General features: G+C 29.7%; 1 non-coding gene across 1 annotated transcript; it reads left to right on the plus strand.

Moving 5' to 3' along the window:
- The first annotated feature begins 223 nt into the window (after nt 1–223).
- LOC121210184 (small nucleolar RNA R71) lies at nt 224–330 on the plus strand. The gene has a single exon (XR_005905312.1). It is a non-coding gene; the product is annotated as a small nucleolar RNA R71 (small nucleolar RNA).
- The last annotated feature ends 6,179 nt before the right edge of the window (nt 331–6,509 follow it).

A 6,509-nucleotide genomic window follows, 5' to 3' on the forward strand; every position in this document is an offset into this window, starting at 1 on the left:
TGCCAACATAGAAATTTCATCTATATTAAAAACATTGGCTGCCTTAGTAGACTTTGTTCTTATAACTTGTCATTGATAGTTATTCAGTGCCATCTCCTCAAAAAATTATTGGGTTGTCTTAGGTGTCATATTCTTTAGTGTTCCACCAGCTACTGTATCCATTATGTGTCTAGTCGAGGGATACAAACCATTGTAAAATGTTTGGACTTGAAGCCACAAAGGTAACCCATGGTAAAGATAACTTCTCAGAACATCCTTCAATCTCTCACATGCATCATACAATGTCTCAAGCTCAAGTTAAGTAAAAGAAGAGATGTCATTCCTCAACTTAGTTATTTTGGCCGGTAGAACATGCTTCAATAGAAACTTCTCAGTCATCTAAGCCTAAGTCGTGATGAAACCTCGTAGAAGTGAATTCAACCACTGTTTTGTCTTGGTCCTCAAACAGAATGGGAACAACCATAAGCGTATGGCATCAACAGTAATGCCATTAATCTTAAATGTGTTGCAGATCCCTAGAAAGTTAGCTAAATGAGCATTTGGATATTCATCTTACAACCCATAAAATTGAACATACTATTGCACCGTCTAAATTGTGTTTAACTTAATTTCGAAATTGCTTGTAGCAATACTCGGTCTGACAATACTCAATTCAGCCCCAATTAGAGTGGGCTTAGCATAGTCATACATAGTACGAGTAGTAGGAGGTACAGGAGGCTGTTGATTAATAGGATTATTATCCATCTCCACATTAACGTCCTTTCTATTAGAATTTGTGAACCCATCCTTGGTTCTCTAACTTCTTTCCGATTTCTGTGAGCAATTTTTTTTATTTCACTGTAAAAAATTAATCGTTTCAATGGGTTGCCTCTAGTCATAAACCAAGAGAAACTTGTAGGAATCAAACAAACAAAAATTATAATGTAATAATTAAATTTAAAACAAAAATATTAAAATTAAAAATAAAATAAAAATAGCTAAGTTAATAGAAATAAAGTTTTCTTAATATTCTAGTCCTCAACAATGGTGCCAAAAACTTGATGTCCATAAAACTAACTAAAAATTTGATTAAGGAAATGCACCTATCAATTAATAGTATAGCTACAATGAGTAAAGATATCATTCCGACAAAGACTAAAAGTACTAGTAATTATTTTCTTTCTATTATTTAATCGATAAATTCGAGTGATTTATTAAAAGCTAAAATTAACTAAATTAATTACTAACGAACATGATAAAGAAAAAAACAGGAAAATAACTGATTAACAACTAAGAAACGAAGCAATGCCCAGGAAAGAATCCATCTAGATTTCATTGGTCACTATTAATCTAAATTACGCAATTTCTTTACTTAGTAACTTGATCCATAGAAATATTTAAATTATGCAACTATCTCTTTTGAACATAAGAGCAATTGACTCTATGTTGATTAATTGAAATTTCTTTCTATTTAAAACCCCTATTATCACACTAACTCATGCTATGGATTCCCCTATTAGATTTGACTCAAATCTAGGAGATTTATGTTGTCTCATTTCTAGGATTACGTGCAATTACACTCAACTATGCAAGAACTACTATTAAACAGAGTCTATTTAACCTCCGATTTAAGCACATCAATCATGAATCAATAATCTAGAAAAATTAAGCCAAGAATTAAGCACACATAATTGAGAACAAGAAATTAAATATTTATTGCATAAAATAAAAATCAAGCGATAAAATCCATCATAGGGTTCATCTCCCTAGGTCTTTAGAAAACTAGTTCATGTTGGAAAATAAAAACATCTAAGATATAGTATAACCGAAAGAAATAAAGAAACTCAAGATAATCGCCAAAGAAATCAACTGGAAATATTCAATCTTGACGAAAATTTGCTTCAGAACTGACTTCAATGGTGTTTTCGAGTTGTTTTCTTGAATATTCTATGACGACTCTCTCCTATCTTCTTATTTTTATCATATATATGTCTTAGAATGCCCGAACAACCTAAAAATCATAATTTTCTGAAGTTCGATGTGAAATCTCATGAAAATGACATGGCCTATCACATGACTGTATGGTAGGCTGTGTGGGTCACATGGCCGTGTGGTTTAGCTGTATGAAATGGTTTAGCCCATGTGGCTCTTGCAGCTTACTTCAACGCTCTAGTTTTCACTCATTTTTTGCTTTTTTTGCTCCCAAGTGCAAACATGAATTTAAAGGATTAGGAGCATAAAATTCACAATTAACATCGAATAATTACCCAAAATTGTATCACCCTAAACCTGGCTTAGACGTTATGGCCAAATTTGGAGTTGTTACAATAAATGATTGAAAATTTTATTTTTTGTGAATCTTGAAACTCATTTCAAACTTTGAAAATCCCGAATTAAAAACATAATTTTGTCTAACTATTTGTTTGAAAGTGATGTTTGATTATATTTTTTAAAACTTATGGTTTTGCAGCTGAAATCCTTAAAAAGATTTTTTTTTTTGAAAACATAGATTGTTAATTGAAGCCCATTGTTCTTGCAGAAAGTAATCGTTATCGATAAAACGTATGAGCAATATTATACTAAAATCGAAAATAAGGTCCAAAAACCAAAAATAGTCCCAAATGTTTAGAGAGTCCAAAATTTACAAAACTCTCAATCTAAAATTTCAATAAGTCAAATTTAAGAAAAATACGATGTTAACAAAGCTCCTGGTTGCACAAAACCTTCTAAGTCCGAAGATTACTTGAAAACAACAATCAAACAGAGTATGAGTTTTCAAAACTCTATGTGTAACAAAAAACTCAAAAAGATAATTATTATCAGACAATGTAACAGTATAGAATTAGAGCAGTTGAGATGCAGATAAACATATATAATTCCTACCCCCAACCGCTACACATCATCTCCAACCATCCTAACACACCATATGTGATTTGAAATACCCATCCAACCCTACATACCATTTAGTGTCATTACGACACTTACAGGATATTCGCAGCTGTGCTGCTAGTATAGAGGACGAGAAGTCGCCTCTCACTGAAACATTTCTTCCATTTAATGTATATACCCCATCCCAAAATCAGATGTAATTAGAGCAGAAATCATACAAACATAACAGATACAAATCACATATATAACTTTATTCTTGGTTTTATTTATCATATGACATCCCAAATACATTCACGATAGCAGAAATTATATTAGCAGATGACCAAATTTCATGTTTAATAATATATTCAATCACAAATCGACCCTACGAAAGGCCCACAGTCGATCGGGACGAGAGGTACAGCCTTAGGAAAAAATTTTAAATTTTCGGCCCTTACGCCCTTATAGGCCACACAGCCAAAATAGCCAGCCCCTGTGGTCCACACAGCCTGGCACACGACCTCACAAACGCCCATGTGGTCCACACGGCCCAAATACACACGGTCCAGCACACGACCTGTCATATGGCCGGGTGGCGTTGATAGTGTTATTTTTTAGCTTTCGCCATGCATTGGTTTTCGGATTTCTTATTATACACCTAGTCCGATTTCCATGTGCATACTACCACGAGACCTCTAAATCCTAGAAACATCATTCAAAAGATTAATTCATAGTATTGATTCACCAATTTAACACTTAACAAACCGAAATTAAACCTTCTAATGCTCAATCACTTACCTAGACAGATACGACAGTGCAATCACAACTACACAGTAGAAGGTAAGTTTCAACCCCCTTGATTAACTCCTATCAACGAAAGTTCACAAAATTAACTCCCACACCAAAAGAAAAAATTCACCATTAATTAAAATCCCTTACAAGAATCTAGAGGTTCACTTACAATTACTTGGATAATCAAATTGCAAAAGAGGAGAAAATGACCCCCCACCAAAACCCAAGAACATAATTGGAAGCAATATGAGACAAGAATCAAAAGAAGTTGAAGAAAGTAGCAAGGGATGAAAGAACACACAAAAGGAAAGGAGAAAAGAAAAAAGAAAGAACATAAGGTGAAACACAAAATGGGAAAAATGTGGGTAAGGTATTTTGGGAAAAAAATAAAACAAAATAGAAATCTTTTAATAAAATAAAATCAAAATAAAAACTAACCTAACACTAATCCTCAACTAACAGATTTGCTTCCTAGAGTTTAAATTTAATCCAAATTTCTCCACCAATTTGCTAAAGAATGAGAAAAAATAAAATAAAATAAAATATTTCTTACGCACATAGGGACTCAAACATAAGGGACTCAAACATAGAACCTTAAACAGATTCACTAAGCTCTTAACCACTCAACAAAATCAAATCACACAACAATGATTAGCAAATCAAAATTTAAATTTTTGGGGCTTTACAAAACTGCATTAAGAATAAGGTTAAAATATGTTACTTTTAGTACTTATTAAATATCTCATTTCAATTGATTTTTAATCACTTCAATAAGTTTTTAGTGGTTCAATCAATTTTTATTGATTTTAGTATTTGATGAATCTATTGGACCACTAGTTCCTAGTTCAATCAAAATCCGATCTTGTTTTGGAAACTATAAAGTAGCGATCATATGCATACATATATATTAACTTATTTGAAAACTTAAATTTAATATATTATTTTTTTTGAAAGAAATCATTAAAATTAAGTTAAAAAGGGAACTTAAGATAGAAAAAAAGTATTATATGCTCTGCATTTAAATAAACCTATAACTAAGTTAACCGGACACCAACTCAATTGGAAATGACAAAAATAACTTTATTCAATTTTAACATATATATATAGAGAGGGGGAAGTATAAATGTTATTTAAAATAAAAGTTAAAATAATTTTAGTTATTTTCTTTAATATATAAGGTTGTTTCATATGCATCCATAACCATATATAAACTAGTGATAACATGTATACATATTTATATCTGATTATACTAAACACTAATGTTTAAATAGAGATGTTTATAGGTTGGGTTAGGGCGAACTTATGTAATGTTATTAGCACACTTTATGTTTGTCCTAGTCCAACTCACCTCTAAAGATTAGTTTCAAGCTTTGCCTAAGCGCATCTATATTGAGAAATAATAATATTTCATATAAAAATTTTACATTTTGAGTGATAATAATATCTTAAAAAAGGTGGATATATATATTTTTCTAATAATTAGAAGTTAATGAATAATAATGGATAGTTTAGTTTTCAAGGAAAACAAATAAATAGTTTTAATTGAGAAAATGTTTCTTTTAAGTGTTAGTTTAAGAGTATTGAAAATTTTAATTTATTTTATAAAATATTTAAAAGATATAATTATCAGTATATTTAACAAAACAATAACTTTAGTTTTTTTTTACCAATTGACTTGATGCCACTTGAGATACCAAAATTAATAAGACATTTTATTATAGTGTAAATAATTATCTTGTGATCATATACATATCTACATGTGAAATAGTGATTATATATATACAAACTAAAATTTTAAATTTATCACCTATATTTATATTTTTTCTCTCTTATAATGATCTTTTTGTATCATATTTTTATAATATATGATGTGATCATAAATTAAACTCTTGATTAAACTTTAATTTTTCCACTAAAGTCAATAAAAATAAGTTTAATAAATTACATTTTTATATTAATTAAAAGAAAACATGTTTATATTAATTATATTATGAAAAAGTATGTTTGCATTAATTACAAAACAAGAGAGAAAAAAGAAAAAGTAATAAAAATTCTATGAATAAAGATATCCATGTAAATTTATAGTTTCTTGACAAATTTTGGGGAAAAAAAATCATCATAAAGATATTAGGGTTGAAAGGGCATTGAGCTATGGATGATAGCGGCTGACTCCCATCATCTTTTAAGAGAGACTTTCTCGAAAAAGTGAAATAAAAAAAAAATTTCATGACTTTGTCACAAAACCATGTGCCAATTGACAAAGGTCAACTGGGTTGTGCTAAAAGTCAACGAACATGCTCCGACAGACCTTTTTCTTTTTATCAGCCATGGTCCGGAAACAAAGGAGAAAGTGATCGACTCCTTGAATGCCAAAAGTCAAAAGACGTGCGCCCTTCTTTTATAATTAAAATTAAAATTAAATTCATGGGGTTAATGAATTCTTTTCTGTTTGTCAGTTAATTTTCATAATCCAAATATTATTGGCTTTAGATTTTATAGATGGGTTGCACTTTTCTTGTTATTGCATTTTATATAAAGTCAGGAATATAAAATCTTTATAATAAATACGAATATAAAGTTATAATTTTGTTTGATTAATTGAAATTTTAAATAAATTCATTTAGATTTTGTTAAGGATTAAAAGTTTTAAAATTATTAATATGCAATTTAACTCTTCAACTATATCTCATCAAACAATATCAACACTTAGAATTTTTGTTCACAATTACCTATCTTTAGTATGACATTGTCTAACACTTTGTCTACACTTCACATGTGGCACATCATTTAAAAAATTAATAACCCTTTTTATATTTTTTTATAATGTCCAATGAGATGTTGATAAGTAATTTAGATTTTCCTTTTTTAAG

The sequence above is a fragment of the Gossypium hirsutum genome, chromosome A11, assembly GCF_007990345.1.
Source record: "Gossypium hirsutum isolate 1008001.06 chromosome A11, Gossypium_hirsutum_v2.1, whole genome shotgun sequence".
Taxonomy (NCBI): Eukaryota; Viridiplantae; Streptophyta; class Magnoliopsida; order Malvales; family Malvaceae; genus Gossypium; species Gossypium hirsutum.